Genomic DNA, 25169 nt, shown 5'->3' with positions numbered 1-25169 from the left:
TTACAGAGCCCTTATTACAGGGACAATCCCCCTGGAGCAACCTAGAGTTAAGTGCCTTGCTCAAGGACACATTGTTGGTGGCTGTGGGGCTTTAACCAGTGTCCTTCTGATTACCAGATTACCAGTTATGCGCTTAGACCACTACACCACCACCACTCCATTATATTTATAATCCACAGGTTTATTTGTGAGGTGTTATGGAGGTGTTTATTTGCTTGTTTTAGCTCTTACGGTGTGTTGTGGCGTCAAAATATGTGAAAGGAATAAAATTAAGACAATCACAAACATCAGTGAAAGAGAGCAAATTAGTTTTATTCAACCGGGCTGCTACACCTCATTGGTTTAAATCGGAGAAAGCAATAGGATACAAATAGACAACAAGTGTACACATGTAAAAAAAATATATTTTTCTGTTATTGCAATTATCTGACTTGTCTGAGGTTGGTTTCTTAACACTAAATTGACAATTTTCTTGTCCGAGTTACACATCCTTTGATGACACAGTGTGCCCACACTTTGCTCTGCCATTCATCTAAAGCCCGTTTGACTAACTGCCTGCTCTAAATATTGTATAATTTGATGCACGTGCTGTTTGCACATATATTTGACCTTGTAAAATAAAAAAAAAAGAAACGTTTTTTTCTTGCATTCATTAATTAATCAAATAGAAAATGATTTTTCAGGATATTTTCTGGCCGCCCGCTCCCATTCACATTTCACGCGCTCCCGCCTTCAACTCGGAAATTTAAAACCTCACGACAAGAAACTTTTGGGAATGCACCTGTACGCGTCCCGTCACCAGGGCTTGAAGTAAAGAAGCCAGTACTCTCTTCTATCCCAACCAGACAACAACTGTAATGGTGAAAATTTCTGCATATTTTACAATCTTATTCTGGCCAAGAACCATTCATTCATTTAAATATGAAATGTCTGTCTACTTTCCCACGTGGTGTTTTGGGGTGTGTATAACATGTGTGCATCATAAGTATTTTTTTAAACATGCGTGGATATCTAGTTTACTTAAAACTATCTGCCTAAAACAAAGTTTTTAAAAATCTTTAAAAGTAAACTTTTGCAGGTTCTTTACTATAATCATTTGTCAGAGTTTTAGCAGAAAGTTGAGTCTTCATATAGCCTAAATTAATTTCCTTTTATTATGTAATGCAATGCATTCAGTCTTATTTCATAGTATGTCACTTAAGAAAAATTTAAAACATTTTGGAGATCAGGAAAACAGTATTAATATTAAATTAAGTTAATTGTTTTTAAAGCACTGTTTAATTAAATAATCATATTACCTGTGACAGTCCAAATATATGGCCTACACAACTGAAATCCATGCACATTCTGTATGTGTATGATTAGATTAAGAAATGTCTTCAATATCTTCTTTATTGTCTTAAAATAAAACAATAGCCTTCTTGATAGTATCATGTCAAGGCACAGTAGCACCATCTCTTCAACTCCAAAACGCCACAAAATTGCAAAGAAAATACTGTGTTCATATTAGCAGTATCCATAACATATATGCAGTTTAAAGAGACAATATGTACATAAACATTTATACTGAAAAATACTCAATGTAAAAAATAAATGCTATTTGGAGTCTTCTTTTTTTATTTGCAGTATTAACATTTAATAACAGTTTATCAATTATTTAGGTAAGTAACATTTTACTATTTAAAATTTTTGAATATGTACAAATCTTATTATTACTATTATTAATAATAATAATAATATCAGGGATGATGAGTTACGCTTCATGCCACCCTTGAATGAGTCTGTGCCACACATGGTGTCGCCCTCTAACTTCAAGCGCTCCGACTACATTGAAGCATGTCATTCTGCATCCGAGATTCGCATAAATGGCATTATGGTGCTTTTTTTATTGGTGCTTTTCGTGTTTCTTACATTAATAGTTTTGTGGGATAAGATGTTAAGGTTATTTAGAAGGGGTGTAACGGTTCACTAATCTCACGGCTCGGTTCGGTTCACGATACTGAACTCACGGTTCGGTTCACTTCACAATTATTTAAACTAAGCCTGAATCAATAAAAGCTACGATTGTAAGTTTTTTATTATTATTATTTTAAAGACATATGCAATGCATTTTGTTTCCTTAAAAATGTAGCTAAAATTTCTGTTCTTAAAAGTGCTAAATGATCGATCAGAGATGTACTTGGATTAAAAATCCATACATCCATAAAAAAGGGGGATGGTGACACCAAATATAATCAAGCAATGTATCATGCCACAATTAACCGTTTTTCTCCTATTATTTAGCCTATTTATTTGTTAATGTTCATCAGTTACCCTCTTAAAAGACTGTGCTTACTGTATATCCCTATGAAATGCATCTGATTGGTAACTTGGATGTAATGCAGCCTAATTATACCTTCCTTAACACCAACCAGTCGACTGACTAATAGCTTAGAAAAAGCACAGACTAATCGATTGGTAGTTTTAAATCAGTAGGTTTGCACATCCCTACCTTTTACCTGCAAATTTTGTATTACAAATTGAGACAGTTGTCATTTCAAACACACCTGTATTTTAATAGACATATTTTTATAAGAAAAAGGAGTGAACAGCTTAATATATTGAAACATTAAATCACAAATACTTTGCAATACTTTAAAAATCACAATACATATTGAATCGGCAAGTAAATATCGAATCGGGAGGTCTGTGGTAATTCCCAGCCAATATTAAACACATTTACCCTGCGAGGAGCTTCCGCTGGCCTTGACTGATCAGAGAAAGAGAAAAAGACTAAATAAAATTTGTATTTATTGGTACGGCACTTTCACAATACATATTGTTTCAAAGTCACTTTATGGTGCCTTACAAAACCCTAGTGAGCTTGCTAAACAGTGTCTGTGGCAAGAAGAAAAAAACACCCTAAGATGTTTAAGTAGATGAGGAAGAAACTTTGGGAAGAAACAAGGCTCAGCTGAGGAAGCCCATTCTCCACAGGCTTGCACATATATAAACACATTTATAAAAAGCTAATATACCTTCATCCAGACATTCATACATACAATTAAGGCCAAAGTATATTTTGGTTTTCTGTGTGCCGCTACATCTCGCGCACAGTGCACATGCATCTGGCATTGACTCTGCTAAAAGAGTGCCACAAATTAGTTAGTACAGGCTCACAGTCAAAAGAGTTTACTATGGGAGCTGGGGATGGAGGAGGGTGTGAAGTGCAGCTTGCATGCATGCAATAGAAAGGCAGTTAAGGCAATGACTAAATGGAACTTAAATAGAACCACTCTGATAAGCATCTGGATTGTATTGGTAGATGTCATGATCAGATGATTTTCAGCTGATTGCAAATTGCCTGAACTGGCGCTATGCTTGATTTTAAATAAATATAATGATTATAATGACATTGTAATAAAGTTCACAAGGCTATCCTGCAAAGCTTTTTGCATCTTTTTTCCCGTTACCGCACCTTTACCTTCACAACCTTTGAAAAAAAAAACCTTAACCTAGCCAAGCTGTTTGGTTGTCTCCCAGCCTGTTCAGGCTGCTGCTTTGTTTGTTTTAAAGGGGGTTTTGGACACTTGTCAGCTGGTCGGGCTTGTAGACCAATTTAAACCAGCAAAAACCAGCAAAACATCTTAGTTCAAGCTGAAGCTTTTTTTTTTATAGGGTTGGTAAGGCAAATGTGGAGGTAATGGGAGGAATATGGAGTGAATGATGTGATAATTAGATAGCCGCTCAACAAAGCCAAAGCAAACAAAAGAGAAAAAGATGTGTCGGATGTACTGTAGCTTTTACTGAAGTTGTGTCTTATCAGGTTTTTCAGACTCTCCCAGAGTCAAATGTTGTAGTGACTGAGTGGAGCCTCAGTTTCTCTTTGCTGGATGGCTCTTAAAACTGATAGCACTGATCCTTGATCACCGCCCAGACAGAGGTTGCGTGATCTGCAGCAATCAATCACACTGCCTTAAAGGCCTGTAAATAGTGCTGTTTTTCAGGAGTACTGTGAAGGTTCCCTGCGGTACTGTCTGACAGCATTCATGCAAATGCCTTCAAGTCATGCCATTTCAGCCCTCAAATACACAGTGTCCATTCATGTGACACATGCAATAGACAGAGTGGAAGAAGAAAAATTAAATGTCAGTCAAACAGCATTGTTGTTTTTCATGTATATGTTTCAGTTGGCTTCAGTGAGGGCACCCTGCTGAAAAGACTATCTTAGACCAACCAGAATCCTAATGAAAAAAATAAAATTCTTCAGTTTTCCTCTAATTTTGTCTTGTTGGGTACAGAGAACAGGTTTCTTTGCCATTACCGGAATCCACTACCATAACTGTGTGATCTTCGTGACTATTGGCTGTGTTAACTGTTCCCCTATACCCTTATACAAAAATAATGTGTGATATGGTGTAACCATCAAATAAAAAGCATAATAATACTTTCTTTGCACTTTGAATACGTGATTGTAAAAATTTCATCTTTAACTTCATCATTAATTTCCACAAAAATTCAAACATTTTATTTTAAAAAAATTTTTTTATAAATAATATGGATTTCTGAGTCAAGAATATCAATAAGTTTTCTCAGGGTTACGCCACATGACGAACAAAATGTGCCTTTTCATAAAAATGTCAAAATATCAGATGTTTTTTTAAAACTTCACTCTCAAAGTGTCAAAGGGTCAAAGGGTTCTGTTTTATGGTTTTATATAAACAAAAAAATGGCTACCATGTTGATTTCACCCAGTGACTTTGATTTTGTGGACAATAGCGTTTTTAAATATGAATTATATTTTTGAACACAATTGTTTCACTGTTTAGTTTTTTAAGAAAAAAAAATAAAGATTATTTTGCACTAGTCATGCCAACATTTCTTTTTTCAGGATTTTTTTTTACTGTCTCTGGATACCACATGACATTTTTTACTTTAAGCCCCAGAAAAAAAATATCAATATGACTTTAATCTCAGAAATTGAAAATATGCTCATCATAGAAGAGGTGTATTCAAGTAAATGGTTTGTGTGAATTGCATTTTTTTTTCTAAATCGCTCGCCCACTGTCACAGGCACGCATTTTCCTTTTCCAATAACTGAACTAGTAAAGTATGTTTGGGCTGTTTTTATGAAGGATGCTTAAACACTGATGTAAAAAAGTTGTTCTACACACAAAATAATTTTATGGGCGAAACCCTGAAAACTGGTTGAATTAAAAACATGTATATTTTGGAACTGTACACTTGTCATAGCAATATCTTATATTCTGTTCTCTTCTTTTTAATGAAAGGCAAAATATTTTCTTGAACTGTTCTCATGACCATTTTTGAAATTGCTCAAAACATTGTACATTACCTTCAGTGGCGTAAGTTTCATGTGAACACTAGGAAGGACAAATCAATGTTTGCCAGTGTTTTCAGAAATCCAGTGTCTTTTCATAATGGAGAGAGAGCTTGCGTGCTCAAGGTTGCCAGATTGCCTGTGTCAAGTGTGAATATCTAATTATGGGATTTCACCTATAGAAATCTGGCAACCCCACACATGCCGAACTCTAATTCTGACCGGCTAATCGCCCTTATATAAAGTCTGTTATTTATCAAATGTAGAAAGTTTACTATTTTACTTGCAACAAGGGGGATCCCCTCGCATCCCCCCTCAACTCGAGCCCTGACTCTAATGAGCTGGTACTTTTGAATCTACAGCGCAAAACATACTGTGCTTTCAGTACTGTCTGATTCCCAAATGAATTCATCTAATGAGATGGTTCTTTTTAGTGAATCAAAAACACTTATACATCAATCAGAGCAGTTACTGAATTAATCTCATATTGATGCGCAAGTTATGAATGTTCAACTTGAATTGAAATAAGAACTTTTGAAGTCTCATGAGCCTGAAGTCCAATATTAGGCTACATACGTAAAACAGTCTAAACTGTGTCTGGAACTGTTACTGTTTATTTCATGTTCTACTTCAGATTGTGATACTTCAATGCAATTACTGACTGGTTGTTCATATGACAATGTGTAGTGAAAGATAGAAGAGTTTTATTTTAATAAGTGGAATTTTATAAAAATAATTAATGAATGACTGAAACATGCTATCACATTACTTGTTTGTTTTTATATATATATATATAGTTAGGGTAAATTATTGGATTGTCTGCAAGCACTCCTTTTACAAGTATTATTATTCATTTATAATAATTGTTATATCTGCTCCATAGAAATCTGAAATGATCACATCATTTGGCAACAGGCTGCTGAAGGCAGTAAATGCAATAAGAATTGTATTTCTTATTTCCAAATAATTATTCCTCAAAAGTACTAAGGCTATTGTGTTTGGAACTAGAATCATTACATTCTTTTTGTGATAATATCTAACATCCATTAAACAAAGCAATTTGTTTGCCGAGAATAAATATATGTATTACTAAATGATGCTAGATTTATGCTTAAAACAAGAAAAGCAATTCAGATTTATATTCCCTTAAAACAGGTCTTAATCTCTTAAATATATTTACAATATTTTTTTTTTTTTGGAAAATGAGACAATATTTTAAGATTAAGATTTTTGCAATGTGCTCCAGGTTGGTTTATGCTGGTTAATGCAGGAAAAACCTAGCTGGTCAATTGATGTTGGTTGACCAAAGAAATTGACCTGCACACCAGTATTCTATGCTAGGAACCTGAATCCAAAACACAACATATTCTGGTGACCAACTACAGTATGCTGGTCTTTTCAGAAGTGAACTGTTGTGAAAAGAAATGATCTTTTATTCCTGACACAGCCAATAGAACCCTGAAAACAGTGTATCATTTACATCAGCTTTGCCACATGGCCTGACACCCAGTGCTGCTTCATCTTAGTGATACATGCTACTACACAAGTACAGGATCAGTCAGACATTGCAGCTAAGAGAGGCAATGCAGCACAAATCGATGTCAAGAACAGATTGTAATATCACAGCTTTTCGACAAAAGGTCACATTGTGTGACATCGCAAGATCTATTCTATCACACTCGTTAATGAATATGCCTGCCAATCTCCCTTTTGGGCCATCAAATGCACCCAAGTGTGCAAATGCAATTTAGGATGCACAAGAATGAGAAAATCGCATGCATAGAGAAATATTTCCACCGTCTTGTTTTTTGTTATTGCATCTTGAATAGATTCTGCACAAACCCAAAACAGTGCCTATTGTTTTAGAATTATGTAAACATGTTTTTTTTTGTTTTTATTTTATTTTTTTTTAAATAGCTGATGTAGCTTGTACTGCAAACTACAAAACTGGTTTTGTTTAAAACTGTATTTGTTCATGTTTATAACCAGAGTAGGAATAAAACACTGAGAAAGATGTTACCTGTGCACAGCCATTATATAATACAGGGCTATGAGCTGCATTATTCATATCAGTAAATTTGTTTAGCTTTGGTCAAGGTTTAATGACTAAAACAATAAACACCAATTGTAAGGTTTTTCAAATGTACAGTGCAGACTTGTGCCATTTTTATATTTATTTAGAGTAAATGAATTATTTAAAAAGACAATATTATGGTTAATCATATATCTTAAATGGCTACATGTTAAAATCTGAATCTAAATGTACTGTACATGTTACATCCATATACATTTTATTAGCAAATTGGTGATGCATGAATTTTGAGCCAATTAGCTGCAGCAGTTTATCAAACAGCAAATGCATACAGATAATTTGTAACTTCTGAAATACTGTATAATTTCTGTACAATAATCGATGTGGCTGGAAAAAAATTGTCCAAAAGATTATTAAGCAATCTATTGTATGGCTTGTTTTGGCTAAATCTGGAAAATCTTGCAGTTATTTGGAGCATGCTTTATTTGTCATTTGGCACCCTTTAGGTATTCCCTACTTCACAAGTGAGTCATGAACTGGCACAGTCATTTTTTGTGTTCAGTGATCAGATAAGTGTGGAGATACACTTATTGACTTCTACATGTTTGCACGTGAGGCCAGATGCTTCAGTGATGTGTCATTTGAGAAGATTTAAGTGTGACACGAAATGAAAACTTTTCATAAAGCTTTCGGAATAAGAAAACCCAATTTTGCATGTTTATTCACCTGATTTTATATTTTATTCAGTGTAATCAATTGTGCTCCTGCTTTTATATGAAATACCAGCACTCTTAGAATGTCACTTGTTCAATCAGTAGTTGGTTTTTCATACATTGGCTGGTGATGTTAAAATTCATAAATGTGCTGTAAGTGAATTTAGCAGTTATAGAACTTTCACAAATGGAGCCATTGGATTAACACACTCCAAAGATACCTTTGATACCATGGAGCTTAGTTGAGACCTAGACTGACACAGAGCAGAAGTGGTTGTCAAACACAACAATAGCAAAATAGCACCCTCAACTGAGTCTGAAAATGGCATTAAGCCTCAATGATCCCTTGCAACTGTACAACACTATAAGAACGCGCAGAATGATTGACAGGCAGAAAACGTCAAAGACCGCAGCCCGTAGATATGTTTTTGTTTGCTGTTTACAGAGTCTAGTGTTGTGACAGAGACTAATGTGATATCTCACAACACTTATTTCATTAATATCTTTCAGGGAATAGGAACATTTTCTGCATACCTTCCATGAAAAATTGCTTACAGCACCTTTTATATCTCCTTTGAATTTGCTAGTTTTGTTGTGAGAAATGTCTAATTTACTTTTTCTCAAACATTAGTTTTCAAACAATACTATAAAAAAAAAATTGTATACACTTTATTTATTTTCATTTTCATTTTTTTTTCTTGCAGAGATAGAGGGCAGTACAAAAGAGATCAGTACAGCATAAAGTACAATGCAAACAGCATTAACAATGACCCTCCATCACCCCCCCAACAGCAAACATACAACATAAGTACTACTATATAATATGGTGTACTATGTACTATAATATTATGATTTGTTGGACATAACACCTTAGCGATACCATGACATGTATCATAGTAATATCATGGTATTCTTTGAAGTTCGATGGAGTACCATGTGAATACCATGGTATACGAATATGGTTATCATTCATAACTATCATATATATCAAAACAGATGACTTTTTACACTAGGTTTAAATAGCACCTGCCACATAACAGGTCTATTTGTACTTCAATAGTCTGGTGGAAAATTAAAGTCAAACTGCGCCTCCAAGTATGTTGCTGCAATAGCGTAGTGTGTAAAGACAGTGTGAATGATTTATTATCAAGCGGACGTCCCTGGTCAATTCCCAATTTTTCTCATCCTGTCTCCTGACTCCACTGTTAATATTTATTTTAATATTACTTATAATAATAAATACAAATGTTGATGATTTATTTTTATTTTTTTGGACATGGTGGGGAGTTGAGAGAAAGGTTTGATGAGGGTAAAAATAACTATGCTTTTTTTTATGGTGTTACTACAGTAATATGGTGTTAATATAGTAGCCATGTTTAATTTTGTGGTTTACTATGATTTTACCACAAAATACCATGGTGATTCTATGATTATTGTAGTAAAACCATGGTTAGGTTTTGGGCTAGGGTTTGGTGTATGGTGTCTGTGGATCTCCAAATAAACACAATAAACACACTGCAGTGATGCCCCTATACTGTAAGTTAGAATTTAAATAGCATTTAACACTATTTGCACTCAGTGCAAAGAGGATGGTTTTTGTTGCTATTTACACTTAGTGTAATCTATAGCATGTATCGTGCCATAGAGCAGCCAAAGTCCTTTTTTGGTAAGGGAAGATAAGAGTTAATATGTGGGATGATTCGGGTTAGCCCTCTCTCTATTAGTGAGGTGAGGATTCTTTGTTTGTTGGAGGTGTTATTTCAGCATTTTAGAACTGGTGACACCCTGCTCTGGGCTTGCTTGTCTCTTTATATGCCTTTATGACTCTGACACTTCATTATCATCCTAGCGGCTGACAGCATGACAGGCCCAATCTAAGCAAATCAGTGCAGCTGCTGATTTGTAACCAGTGGACAGGAAAAAGGAAGTCGATAGATGGATGTGCTCTTATCTGCTGTCCTTTATGCACCATGCATAATTGTAATGTGACATGTTATTTTCCCCCAAGCTTATTATTTCTGTGCAAAAAGAAACATATTACTAAAGTACTTTCAGACTTTCTATTTAATTACAATTGAGTTACTAATGAGCAAATGGTTTTGGCTGGCTGAACAATTTGAGATAAGAAGCTAAGTTTAATCATTAACAGAAAATCAAGTGGAATGGTATGATTTTTATAAGAATATTGTTTAGAGCCATATGTGTCATTGCAGATTATGATATCAGATTATCAGAATCAGAATGAACTTTATTGCAAGTGTGCTCACATACACAAGGAATTTTTTTTTTGCTGATAGGTGAAGCAAGTGCACACAGAACATTACTGTGAGAATATAAACAAGGTAAGAATATAAATAGACATACAAAAAATAATAATAGGACATATAACATGGAATGGTGTATGTACGTGTGCAAGTGGTAATATATGTGCATGGTAGGGGTATGTACAGTTATTGAATTAAATATGAGTGAATTTATCTGTTCATAAGATATTTTTTACATTATTTCACTATGGGGAATCCTGAAGGCAGTTTCATAGTTCATGTGATAAATGGCCTGAGGGTTAAAACTGTTCTTGTGCCTGGATGTCCTGGCGCTGAGTGATCTGTAGCTCCGGCCAGATGGCAACAGTTCATAGAGGGAGTGGGCAGGGTGTGTGGGGTCCAGAATGATTCTACCTGCATGTTTCCTCACTCAGGAAATGTACAGGACTTGGAGGGTGGACAGGGGGTACCAATAATCCTCTCAGCAGTCCTGACTGTTCATTGTAGTTTCCTTCTGTCTGATTTGGTGGCTGAACCAAACAAGAGAATTATAGATGTATACAGGACAGACTCAATGACAGCTGAGTAGAACTGTGCCAGCAGCTCCAGTGGCTGGTTGAACTTCATCAGCTGGTGAAGGAAGTACAACCTCTTCAGAGCCTTCTTTGCAATGGAGTCTATTTGTGTGTCCCACTTAAAGTCAAGTCATTTTTATTTGTATAGAGCCGTTCACAACACACATCGGTTCAAAGCAGCTTTACAGAAGATTAGGCATTAACAGAAGAAAAAACTGTAATATCTATAATGTCTTAGAGTCATCATTGTGTAGTTGGATAAAATATGATAGTGAATTGTGTTTAAAAATAAGTAATACATTTTTTTTTTTGTATTTGTAACCCCAGTGAGCAAGCTGAAGGCGACTGTGGCAAGGGAACAAAAAACTCCATAAGATGTTGGTTAATGGAGAAAAATAACCTTGGGTGAAACCAGACTCACTGTGGGGGCCAGTTCCCCTCTGGCTAACATCATGAATATAATGCCAATATTACTTATGTTTAGTGCAAGTCGGGGTTTAAAATATTTAAACTAAGTAAATGTTAAGGGTCAATGTTTAAACAAAGATTTTGTCTGCACTGTGAGATTAATGACTAATGTCTTTGAAGTCCATCATGAATTAACAGCAGACGTTCACATAGAAGCGGTCCTTGTTAGTTGGCTGATGAAGGGTTTTGTTGGCAATTAATTGATAGTCTATGTATTCCATTTCAAGAGTGTAGTCCATCTTTAAACCGAGGTGATGCAGGCAGAGATCAGTGAGGTGCATCGCAGTTCAACCTGGCTGGTAATTTCGGTGAGGTCTATCTTAATTCCAAGGTTCAGGCAATGGCATATGAAGTATCCAATGTCTTATGGTTGGAGTTGGCATCAGTTCATCCTCTGAAGTCCATTGTAATAGTGATGTTTGGCTGGCACCAGCTGCAATTAGTCATCATCACACAGTGACACGTAGAAGTGGAGTCCAACACGAAGCAGGAATGGAGCTGGATCCAGCCGGTTCTGGTGACCTCAGGATAGGAGTCCAAATGTTGAGACAGGGAAACAAATTAAATAATATTAGCATAGATGCCATTCAATTGATTGCAGAGTTATAGATCATGATCACAGTTTCTGGTTCCGGCAGACCTAACTAAAGCAGCCTAATTGTGAGTTGAAGGATAAATTAGGTGTATGCCTGGCTAAATAGATGAGTCTTTAGTTTAGACTTAAACTGAGTGAGTGTGTCTCCATCTCAAACAGTGTTAGGGAGACTATTCCATAGTTTAGGAGCCAAATATGAAAAGGATCTACCTCCTTTTTGTGGATTTTGATATTCTAGGAACTATTAACAGACCAGAATTTTGCGATCGTAATGAATGTGATGGAATATAGCATAGTAGAAGGTAATTTAAGTACTGCAGAGCTAGACCGTTCAAAGCTTTGTACGTACTTAACATAATTTTTTAATTAATACGAAATTGAACAGGTAGCCAATATAACGATGATAAAATGGGGCTAATATGATCATATACCTTGGTTCTCATCAGCACTATGGCTGCTGCATTTTGAACCAACTGAAGTTTATTTATTGATCTAGCTGGACATCCTCCTGCATTACAATAATCTAGTTTGGAGGTCATGCATCAGCAACAGAGAGCATGTGCCGTAATTTAGCAATACTTCTAGAGGTTAGAAGGTGGTAGAAAGCTGTTCGACAAACATTGGTAATTTGATTTTCAAAGGACAGATTGTTATCAAAAATAACACATTAAGTTCTTCACTGTTGAAGATGATGTAAAAGTACATCATTCGAGAGTAATATTATATTTTACCGGCTTATTTTTAGAGGTTTTTGGTCCAATAATTAGTATGTCTGTTTTGTTGGAATTGAGTAGAAGGACATTTCTGGCCAGCCAATCTTTTATTTCATTGATACACTCTGCTAATTTGGAGAATTGTGAAATCTCATCAGGTTTTGAAGAAATATAAAGTTGGGTATCATCGGCATAACAGTGGAAACTTATTCCACGTTTCCTGATAATATCTCCCAGGGGAAGCATATACAAGGAGAAAAGCAGAGGCCCTAAAACTGAAACCTGTGGCACTCTTCATTTGACAATTCCTCATTTACATAGACAAAGTGGTAGCGGTCTGCTAAATAGTACCTAAACCATGCTAATGCAACTCCACAAATGCCAACATTCTACATTTTCTAGCCTATTTAAGAGAATGTCCTGATCTATCGTGTCAAATGCAGCACTAAGATCTAAAAGTACTAGAAATGAAATGCAGCCGTGATCAGATGATAAGAGCAAGTTATTTGTAACTCTGATAAGTGCAGCCTGTACTGTGCTGAGGCCTAAATCCTGACTGAAATTGTTCATATATACTATTTCTCTGTAGAAATGAACATATTTGGGAGGATACTACCTTTTCTAATATTTTTGACATAAACGGGAGATTTTAAATCGGTCTATAATTAGCCAGTTTTCCAGGATCAAGTTGTGGCTTCTTAATAAGCGGTTTGATAACTGCCATTATTTAAGTTTCTTGGGACATGTCCTAAGGATATTCATGAGTTAATAATATTAATAAGAGGTTCTGATATTACAGGGAATACCTCTTTTAAGAGCTTGGTTGGTATTGGATCTAACAAACATGTTGTGGTTTTGTTTTAGCATGTGAAGGATTGAAGTTGTACGTGAGGAAAATTATGAGACACTGTTTTCTGAGGTACTATGACAGATGATTGCATAATTTCAATTTTAATTCTGATTATTTAAATTTTATCAGTAAAGAAATTCATGAAGTCATTACTCTTGTGCTGCTATATAATATCTGGTTCTGTTGTGGCTTTATTCCTAACCAATTTAGCCACAGTAATGATTATACACCTAGGATTTTTGTGATAATTTTCTATGAGTTTACTAAAATATGCTGATCTGGCAGCTTTTAGTTCCTGTTTGTAGCCACAGACACTATCCTTCCATGCACCGCGAAATACCTCTAATTTTGTATTCTTCCACTTGTGCTCCATTTTCCGAGCTGCTCTCTTGAGAGCATGAGTGTGATCATTTTACCATGGTGCAGGGATTTTTTCTTGAAATGTTCTTTAATTGAAGGGGGGCTACACTATCAAGCGAGCTAGAGATGACTGTATTTATATTTTCTGTTATTTAATCAATGTCTTCTCGGCTTTAGGGTTTACTGAGTGTGTGAGATAGATCTGGAAGTTTATTAGTGAAGCTGTCTTTAGTGGTCGAAAAATAGTTCTACCTGAATGATAGCGTGGTGTAGATTGAGTAACATAAGCTTATCACAGCATACAAGAGATGAGGTAATGATCCGAGATGTCATCGCTCTGCGGCTGAATTTCTATATTATCACCATCAACTCCATATGACAGAACTAAATGTAGCGTATGATTATGGCGATGAGTTGGTCCTGTTACATTTTGTCTGACTCCAAGAGAGTTGGGAATGTTGATAAATGCTAATCCCAATGTGTCATTTCATTATCTATATGAATGTTGAAGTCACCAACAATTAAAGCTCTATCTACAGTAACTACAAGATCGGATAAAACATTTGCTAATTCACCAAGGAAATCAGAACAAGGCCCGGGTGATCTATACTGTAGCAAGGGAAAAAGAAGACAATGCTTTTTTTTTATTTATATCTGACGGTGTCACATTAAGCATTATTAGTTCAAAAGACTTAAATTTATATCCTGTCCTCTGAGTAACACCAAAAACATCACTGTAAATTGTAGCAACATCTCCTCCTCGACCTGTCAGAAGAGGCTCATGTTTATAACAATAACCTGGGGGAGTAGATTAATTTAAACTAATATATTCACATGCTTCTGCTGGAGCTGCTGCCCCCGTGACCCGACTTCGGATAAGCGGTTGAAGATGGATGGATGGATGGATGGATATTCACATGGTTTAAGTCAGGTTTCAGTCAAACAGAGTGCATCCAAACTATGATCTGTTATAATTTCATTTACAATTAGTGTTTTGGTAGAAAGATATCTAATGTTTAGTAGCCCTATCTTTATATAATGTTTATTTTAATTTGTTTGTTTTGTTCAAGATTGACCTTAATAAAATTTTTTCTAAATGATTTAGTGAGGGTATTGTGTTTGGTAGTTTGGGGAACAGACACAGTCTCTATGAGATATCTAGGTGCTACAGTAGCTATGTGTTGTAGTTTATGTGACCTGTGTGACATCTCAAGGCAGCTAACAGACGTTCATATTAACCAGTTTGTCTGCTTCCTGACCTGGGCCCCTGTTAGTCAAATACTATCATTATTAAGACTATGAGCCAAATTACTAGAGAGGAGAGCGGCACCTTCCCTGTAGGGATGGAGTCCGTCTCTCTTTAGCAGGTCAGGTCTACCCCAAAAACTCTTCCAATTGTCTATAAATCCTATTTTATTCTTCAGACACCACTCAGACATCCAGCCATTCAGTGACACTAATCATCATGGTTACTGTTGTGACCTCCATTCCTTAGTCATTGTGTCGAATTAAGTGACACAAGGGGTCTTCCTTGGGAGCCTCGCTTACCTCTGAACTTGAGAATAGGCCAATGTGAAATTGGCAGACAGAATTTGCATGTCCAGCCTGCATAAATACGGGTATAAAGGGAAGCGGGCATGTGTCTGTCAGTCAGGTTTTTGCACTGAGGAGCCGAGAATAAGGTATAACCATTTACAGTGGTAGGTCTAGTGCTGTGGCAGAAGAGAAACAACATCTCGTTCCCTCCCTCAGGGAATGGAGGTTACAACAGTAACCGCGACGTTCCCCTTCTGTCACTCACTCAACGTTATGTTGAATGAAGTGACACAAAGTGTCCCATTCAAAAGCACCACGCACTAGCCCATGTTATGTGAACTGTGGACACAGGTGCAAGCAGGCTGCTGCGTGCTAGAAGCAGCTCTGTCAGCCGCATGTAACCCTCCCCAACGCCCCAGAAAAGGTGTCATATACAGACCTTAGGTTCCCAGAACCCTAAAGGGGGAACAGGTGCTACATGACCAACATTGGAGCAAGCATGGTAGCCACTGCCTTTTCTCTCTCTATGTTTCTCGCATAGTGTGTGAAGTGGCTGGGGCTATCTTAACACTATGAAATGCGTCAGGGAAGGCGGTCTTTCCCGATCCTATTCTTTCAGGGGGAAGAGACCTTGCGGAGGCCACATCCTGCCCAGACTAGTGGGAGGTGATATGTGGCTAATACACAACGTGAGTTGTCAAGCCACACGTGTGAGTGGCACGGTGGTTGGTCCTGCCTGATGAGGGAGGAGCTCTACAAACATGGCGACCGGGGGCAGTGGGACAGCCAAAGGGAGATGTGAGTCTGCCGACAGGGGGACCGTACCACGGAAAATACATCACAGGGAGTTGCCTGAAGAGGGAATTAAGCCTGTGGAGCCCTACCCCAGTACGGAACACTTGTGGGTCTGGTGGCAATTTGCTCCACTGAATTCACAGGCCAGAAGGCTAGGAAGGAAGAACATCCAGGAAGCGACGCTTAGTGGCTAACCTGGGAGAGAGAACTATATGCCCCAGGAGCCTCTGGAATTATTTTAGAGGAACCACTGTGCTGGGTTCGAAGAGAGCGAGGCACCTGAGCACTGACTGCGCATGCTCGTTGGTGAGGTGTGCTGTCATTGAGACTGAGTCTAACTCCATGCCGAGAAAAGAGATGGTCTGAACTGGGGCGAGCTTGCTCTTTTCCCAGTTGACCTGAAGCCCTAGAGGCTGAGTCCCTGTGAGCGCATAGTAACTCTCAAGAGTGAGCCAGGATGAGCCAGTCGTCGAGGTAGTTGAGTATATGGATACCCACATCCCGTAGTGGGACGAGGGCTGCCTCTGCGACCTTGGAGAAGACGTAATAGGATCCTTGCATAAGTCTCAGGTCTGTCGAGGTGTTGCAGGATATAGTGCAGTTCCATGCTGACAGCATCATCCACAGACCTGTTTGCTCAATAAGCAAACCGCAGGGGTCCAGTGATGACAAAACCAGTCTCTCAAACAACTTCATGACCACATGCATGACAGTGACAGGTCTGAAGTCATTACGTGCAGTGATTTTGTTTTTTTGGGGACCGGAATGATGGTGGAGCATTTAAAGCAGCAAGGGACTTTCAGACTGGCAGGTGAAATACCGTCTGGGCCTGAAGCTTTCCTAGTCTTCTGTTTCATGAAGACCCGACAAACATCCTCATCACAGACATTAAGTGCAGGTTGAGTAGCAGGAGGGGGGAGGGGGGATGCAGTAAACCTGCAGTAAAACACATTTTGGTCATCAGCCAGTTGTTGATTCTCTACAGAGCAAGGGGGTGGTGTCTTGGATGTCTTTCAGGCCTCTCCACACAGATGCAGGACCGTTGGTTGAAAACAGTTTTTTCAGTTTTTCAGAATAGTTGCTTTTAGCCATTTTGATCTCCTTAGTCAGTGTGTTTCTGGCCTGGTTGTACAAGATTTTACCCCCACTTCTGTAAGCATCATCTTTGGCATGACGAAGCTGTCTGTGTTTTGCTGTAAACCAAGGTTTATCGTTATTTAATGATAAAAAGTCCTAATAGGGATGCACATATCCTCACAGAAACTGATATATGACGTCACAAGATCTGTGAGCTCTTCCAGGTCTAAAGTAGGACAGCACATCCTCTTCAATGTTGTTACATCTGTACACCAACTTCCGTTGATGTAAAAGCATCTCCTGCTGCCTCTGGTTTTCCCAAATGATTCCGAAATGCGATCTGCTCTGAACAGCTGGAAGCCCGGCAGATGTAACGCACTCTCCGGGATAGATTAATTCAGCCAGGTTGAAACACAGAGCAGCGGAGTTAGAAAAGCCCTTATTTGTTTGAGTGAGCATATATATTATATAAAATGATATAATATATACATTATATAAAATGTCAAAATAAAATGTCGGTTTTGCCAGGTGCTAAATATCCAGAGGTAAATGGAAGCACAAAAACAAAAGATGAGGATTTCAGATGTTAAAAACTAACAAAAACACAAGCTCAAACAGGTTTTTAAAATCAGCAGCTTCAGAGAGTGATAAGGGTCAACAAAAACATTACAACTTAAGCCCCCAGAGGATATGAGGGGGAAATTCTACAAAATGCCACTTGAATACTTGAAAAATATCAGTCACTTTAGTTAGTCTAGACTCTAAAACTGATCAGATGTCTTGTGAGGTCTGGCAAGGTAGACTTCTTAAAAAATAAAGCATCTCCTTGGCTTCCCATCAGAAAGTTACAACCTTGGCTCCCCATCTGAAGGAATGACAGAGACATGTGTCCAGAATGCCAAGCATATTTTGAAAGACCAAAACTAATGTAAAGCACTTAAAGCCCTTGTGAAATAACGACCAGTGAATTTACAGTACTACTTAACCAGAGAAACATGGATGGGTCATATTCACTCACTTTACCTACAGGTATGCACTACGTGTAAATGTTTTCATGCAAAAATTAAAGATTCATCAATAAGTTTGCACTTACATCTTTTTCTATATTTAGGATCACATTTGAACCAACTTATTCGCAGAAATCACAGACTCCTTGTAGCCTATAAGCCAAAATTATTTTGCAATTTTTTTTATGGAGGTATAATATTATTAGAAATGTATAAGTAAATGATCCTATAAAATAATTCTTAGTTAATTATTTCAACAAAAATATGTGTGTTATAACTTGATTTGGAATGGTTTCTGCATTAAAAACAACTGTATACTGCCCAACAAAGCCTACATATACTACTGTAACTACAGTATGTCAACACTGAAACTGGAAAAGAAAAATAGCTTCAAAGTTCTTTGATTTTCCATCCAAATTTGTATGCTCTGTCTTCTCTCAATCTACAGTAGGCGTGGTCAAAGGACAGATCATAGTCTCAATTTTGGTCTTAATTCAGTTTTGACTAAATGTGTAGTTGCTGTGTTTATAGGGCAGTATAAGCATATGCACAGCTTCCTAATGAGAGTTCTGAAGCACAATAACGTGTAATCAAGGCCAATACAAAAGTGTTTGCATTTAAATTTGTGAGCATGGCACACTTGGATTTACTTGATCTTGATAGGGATCTCCAGAGATTAGCATATACAAGGATAAATTTGCACCTGCACAAGTGAGGTTGTTTGAAAATCCCTAATATGGAGATGGCTTTGGAGTGTTTTATGCTGATTTATAACTGCAGGTATGTGCTCCTTTTAGATTAATAATTATTAGGGAATAAGACCCAATTGTCTTTAACAAACCAGTGTATTTATAGAAGCAAAATTGTATCTACATTTGAACAACAATATTTTATAATGTACACTATTAAAATCTACAATAGGAAGACTTGCGCTGTTCTTACAACCATGTAATGATGCATTCTCAGCATTAATCTGTGGGAGGATGTTTGAGTTTAGCCCTGAGAAGGGAACAGGTGCTGTCTGGTATAAAGAAAATGTGGAATTGTCACCCACAGGTCTCAGACCAGAGATTATTGTATCTTTTTCAGTGTGAGGGTCATGATATACATTAAGGACATACATATCCATAAGGAGATGAACAGCTACATTGTGCTGTGATTCCTGCGGCATTCTCAAAAACAAGACATTTTCACACTTTTTAGTTTTTATAAGATTAACAGGCTCTCACTTTTGGTTTCCTAAAACTCTGCTCAAAGAAAGGCTAATTTTGCACAAAGCAAGTTTCAGTGGCTACCTTGGTAAGTTTGAGTTTAGTATGAGCTCACTCTTTTTTTCAGTCTCAAGAAGGCAGGTAGGTTCTTAACGGTGTTCATCGCCATAGCAAATTACACTACATGGCTAACCTGCTCTAGAGCAGGTTTTTGTCTTGGTAACAGATTGCAAACTCATACTGGACCAATCAGCTGTAAGTAAAGTGAAATCTCTTACACAATACAGTCACACACCCTGTATCTCTTGCTCCCAAGTTAAATCACTCATTCATTTGCACATGCTTCAGGTTTAAGCACAAACTCAGGATCAAAGTTTGAGTTGACAGAGAACATTTTTAGCGAGCATCTTGAGATCGCTGAACCCAATCTAAACCAGCTTGGCTCTATCTGGTTTTGTCATCCTGAAACTTACTCTGAAACTCTGAGTTTGTTCAACTAGTTGAATTTGCTAAGATTTGTCATGGTTTTAAGAGAAATAGTGTTGAGGGTGTGTTTTGTGATCAGAGACTTGATTACTTGGTTTAAAAAGCTTGGTGTGAGCATTGACTCCGCGGTACTCCATTAAGTGCCTGACATGTTCTTCTGCTGTTGTAGCCCATCTGCCTCAAGGTTCGGCATGTTGTGCATTCTGAGATGCTATTCTACTCACCACAGTGGTACAGAGTGGTTATCTGAGTTACTGTAGCCTTTTAGTCAGCTTGAACCAGTCTGGCCATTCTCAGTTGACCTCTATTATCAACAAGGTGTTTCCGTTTACAGTAGGGGTGTAACAATCCATCAATCTGGATCAATGCAACGATCTAATCACCAATGATGCAATGTCATTGATTCAACGCATAAACATCAATGTCTGTTTTTTAAGATGCATCTTTATTTTGACATTCTCATGCCAGCCACGTCCGAACTGTAGCAATCTTGATATTAAACTCATTTTATAAGCACTAAATATGCTTCTCATGTCATGTGGGAAATGTGTGAGAAGTGATTGAAGCCTGAAGCTCTGCTCTATACGTGCACACGGGTCAACAGGGCTGCGAGCTCCGGTGACAGAATAGAGTAGGAAATCAGCCTTCCATCGTGGTGCATATGACACATTTGAATTCTGCATGAGAATTTTCTGTTTTAAAGTGCAATGGAACTTTTCAGCCATGTCAAATGGCTAAACAGGCAAAATATTCTGAACAGCATCTGTGAGAGGGCGGAGGGTGGGGCCTGGTCGTGATTCCGCACACCAGACCCCTAATCAGGCTAATTACCGTCCACCAAAATGAGCCAGGGGCCGGAGGACTGCCTACGATCCACCCGGGGATGTGCGGCTGTCGTCCACTAGAGGGTGGAGGAGTGGCCGAGGACCAAGCTACGGCATATCAGAGAACCGGCGATTAAGTGTTTTTTTTATCTTCTCTCTCTCTCCTTTCTCTCTCTTCCGCTGCTGCTACGCGTTGGCCTTTCCCTCTCTTTTAAATTTTACTTTGGTTTTTAGGGGTACTACACTGTTTCAGGGAGTACCCCCTGTGTTTTTAATTATTGCTGTTTCTCTCTTTTAAATTTTACTTTGGTTTTTAGGGGATACTGCACTGTTACAGGGAGTAACCCCTGTGTTTTAATTATTGTTGTTTCCCTTCCCATGTCCCCAGCCTGAGAGAACGAGGAAGGAATGTGGAAGGGTGTAGGGCAGGGCCGGGTCGTGATTCTGCACACCCGGCCCCTAAGCAGACTAATTAGCCATTGAGAGGGATAAGGGCCGACCGAAGACGGCAGTGTGACAGAGAGAAATTTACGGACAGCTGTCCGACACGTGTGTGTGTGTGTGTGTGTGTGTGTGTGTGTGTGTGTGTGTGTGTGTGTGTGTGAGTGTGTGTGTCTTTTTGGTTATATTTTGGTTGCATTTGTGAGATAAGAAGTGTAATTGACTGTGTAAAATAGTCACATAATATTATAATATCGATTGCAGGCCCCTGAATCGAATCAAAATCGCGGCAGACTTTGAGGTATCGCAAACAATGGATCATTGGCTAAGAGAATTGATACAAGTTATGAAACTTGCAATTTATACCCATATTTCACAGAGCTTCTGCTCACTGGAAGTTTTTTTGTTTTTGGCACCATTCTGAGTAAACTCTAGAGACTAATGTGCATGAAAATGCCAGGAGATCAGCAAAAATACTCAAACCATCCCTTTGGCACCAACAATAACGGTTGAAATCTCGGAGATCACATTTTGTCCCCATACTGACAGTTGATGTGAACATTAACTGAAACTTCTGCCCCATATCTGCTTGATTTTACTCATTGCACTGCTGCCACTCAAATGGCAGATTAAATGATCGCATGAATAAGTAGGTGTACAGTTGTACCTAATAAAGTGCTCAGTGAGTGTACATTTACTCTTCTAAAGTCTAAAAAAAAATTCATCCTGTGGTATGGTCATTTAAGTTTTTCATTAACTACCTTTTGATCCCCACCTCTTCTTTGGGTTTGGCTTTTTTATTTAAGTTTTGTGTAGTAGTTTAGTAGAATAACCTCTCGAATTGTTATGTGAGTGAGTTTGTGAATGCATTTCTGTATTATAGCTTCAACATGAATGAAAATAAAAGACTGAGTTATTAAGTGTGCACAGGGCACTGACTGTGAGTCTTGTAGTGTGTATTTGACTTAAAGCTTAGTACTGGAAACCGGATGATTGCTGGTTTGTTTCTCGCAAGGAGTGAGACATGAGCCATCAACACTGCTCTTAATCTAGGCACTCATCCTCAATTTGCTCCAGGGGGGATTGCCCATGTAATAAGTGCATTGTCAATTGTTTAGGATTAAAGCATCTGCTAAATGATTACTTATTTGCAATATGTATATAATCATTTCTATGATTAAGGCTCTATGAATGCCAAGTCATGTCATGTGCAGTTTAACAACCATACAATATCACTGAGGGGAAGAATACAGAAGTTATAAATTTTATTAATAAGTAATTTTCTTTGACAAAAAGTAGTTCATGTTCACAAAAGGCTTTCAAAAACTTGTGTAGGCATGAACTTGAACCACTCTTTCAGAAATAACACAAAATGTTTTCTCCTCCCGTTTAAAGTACATAGCCTATTTATTTAGCTATGTACAATTAAATGCGTTTCATTGTTTTAATTTTTGTGTTTTTTTTTGCAAATAAAAATTATTTAAACAAACTTAAGAGGAGGAGGATGCTACAGTACATTCTTATATAAGAAATCTTACATAATGCTGTCTTTGATCTTTATGGATCCTGATGTAACATTTTGCAAAATATAAATGAGAGAGACTGAAAGGCATGACATGCATTTCGATGAATCACCTGCTAAACCACCTCATTAACCTGCTTTATTGACACTAGTTCTGCTCTTCATATGACAAAAGGAAGCGCACAGGAAAGCAATTTGAGTTCAACAATACACAATGGAACATTTGGGATAACAATCTGTAGTACTTGACATTCCAGTGGCATTCTATATCTACACTTGCTCAGGTGAACATGTTCAGATCTCCTCCTCCATCTATGGCATTTGCTGTCAAATGTGTTGTGACATGTTTCGATAAGTTTAGTCACGAAGACAGAATTATTATTATCTACCTCCCTTTCTTACTCTCTTTCTCTCTGCCTCCTCCTCTCCTCCTACAAGCTGCCTGCCTTCACATGTAATTAATTTGAGAAAGTAGCTGTATGTTCAGTCAGGCATATTCTAACTACATAGTGAATGAACCAATGACCCTACTGAGTAGGCACTGGCAGTTTCCTACTACTTTTAGACATGCTAAAGAAGTTTCCTTGGAGTATAGGGAGTAATTATACGAAAGTTGCTCATAACTTAAAGTTGCTAACTTTGCTACGAAAAAACTATATTATATACTGTATATTCTCACTTGTACATTGTGAAGCTGGTAGACTGAAAGGTCAGGAATTGTAATTAGATATAGTTTGATCCATGTATAAATGTGACATTAGGGTTTTTTCGTGTTTGTTGTAACTTTAAATTAAGAGTTGTTAAATGATTGATCACATTCTGTAATTGTTCTTAATAAATGTTAAACAAAAGCAGGAGTCTGATCATTTGCAATTTATGGCTATTTAATGTTAATAGTAATGGCTATAATTAACCATTATATCCTCCAGTTAATGGAAGTAATGGTGTTGCCATCCATATAAGTGTTACTGGCCTTTTATACCACGGGGCTGTTGAATGCTTGATTCTGATTGGTTGACAGACGTTCTAAGGCTTGGAATAATTTTTCAGTAAACACACGGCTATGAAGTAGTTCCAGTTCTTGATTGCATAACGGTTACATATCACTTTGCCAATTTATGTTTTGTTAATTTCAATTCCATTTCTGTGGAAAGCACCTTTGCACTACATTTCTCTCTCTCACCCATACTCAAACACATATTTACGCACACTAGAGACTCGCGAGAAACAAACAGAGCCTTAATGTAAATGCACCCCTACAACTTGATCAATACAACAGTTTATATATTATCCAAAATAACTTTTAATATCTGTGGAAAGCACCCTCACTCGCTCGCTCTCTCACTCTCGCTCTCACACACTGGCATGGATATATGCACACACACATAGACATTTGCAAGCAACACACAGAGCCTTGATGTCAGCACACCCCAGGGACTTGATCAATACAACAGTTTTTATATTATCCTAAATTACTTTTAATATTTGTGGAAAGCACACTCGTGCTCACTTTCTCGCTCTTTTGCTCTCACTCATAGACTCACATACACACACACACACACACACACACACACACACACATGTTGTGTTTCCATGTTTTATGGGGACTTTCCATAGACATAATGGTTTTTATACTGTACAAACTTTATATTCTATTCCCTAAACCTAACCCTACCCCTAAACCTAACCCTCACAGAAAACTTTCTGCATTTTTACCTTTTCAAAAAACATAATTTAGTATGATTTATAAGCTGTTTTCCTCATGGGGACCGACAAAATGTCCCCACAAGGTCAAAAATTTCGGGTTTTACTATCCTTATGGGGACATTTGGTCCCCACAAAGTGATAAATACACGCTCACACACGCACGCACACACACACACACACACACACACACAAAGATACTCACAAGCAAAAGCGCTATGAGGTCAATGGACTCCTGTGACTCAATAAAACAGTTGTTTAGTGACAGAAATCTACGGTGTTGCTGAGAAGTCTACTTAAAGGGATAGTACACCCAAACATTTAAATTCTCTCATCATTTACTCACCCTCATACCAACCCAGATGACTTTCTTATGCAGCACAAAAGCAAAGATTTTTAGAAGAATATTTCAGCTCTGTAGATTCCCAAAATGCAAGTATAAGGTACCAACATTTTCAAGCTCCAAAATGTGCATAAAGGCAGAATAAATGTAATCCATACCACTCCAGTGGTTAACTCTATATCTTCAGAAGTGATGATACGTGTGGGTGAGAAACAGATCAATATTTAAGTCTGTTTTACCATAAATTCTCCTACCCGCCCAGTAGTCGATGATAAGCATGAAGAATGAAAATGGCTAAAAACAAAAGAAGGTAAAAGTGAAAGTTAAGATTTA

The 25169-nt window shown here is 37.5% G+C and overlaps 1 protein-coding gene across 1 annotated transcript in view; it reads left to right on the top strand.

Moving 5' to 3' along the window:
- Positions 1 to 25169, top strand: part of LOC127627162 (transient receptor potential cation channel subfamily M member 3-like) — a 140483-nt gene that overhangs the window by 18108 nt on the left and 97206 nt on the right. The gene's annotated exons all lie outside the window — the stretch shown is intronic.

The sequence above is a fragment of the Xyrauchen texanus genome, chromosome 3, assembly GCF_025860055.1.
Source record: "Xyrauchen texanus isolate HMW12.3.18 chromosome 3, RBS_HiC_50CHRs, whole genome shotgun sequence".
In the NCBI taxonomy this organism is placed as follows: Eukaryota; Metazoa; Chordata; class Actinopteri; order Cypriniformes; family Catostomidae; genus Xyrauchen; species Xyrauchen texanus.
The sequence above is the reverse complement of the archived record's forward strand: the minus strand, read 5'-3'. Positions and strand labels throughout refer to the sequence as shown.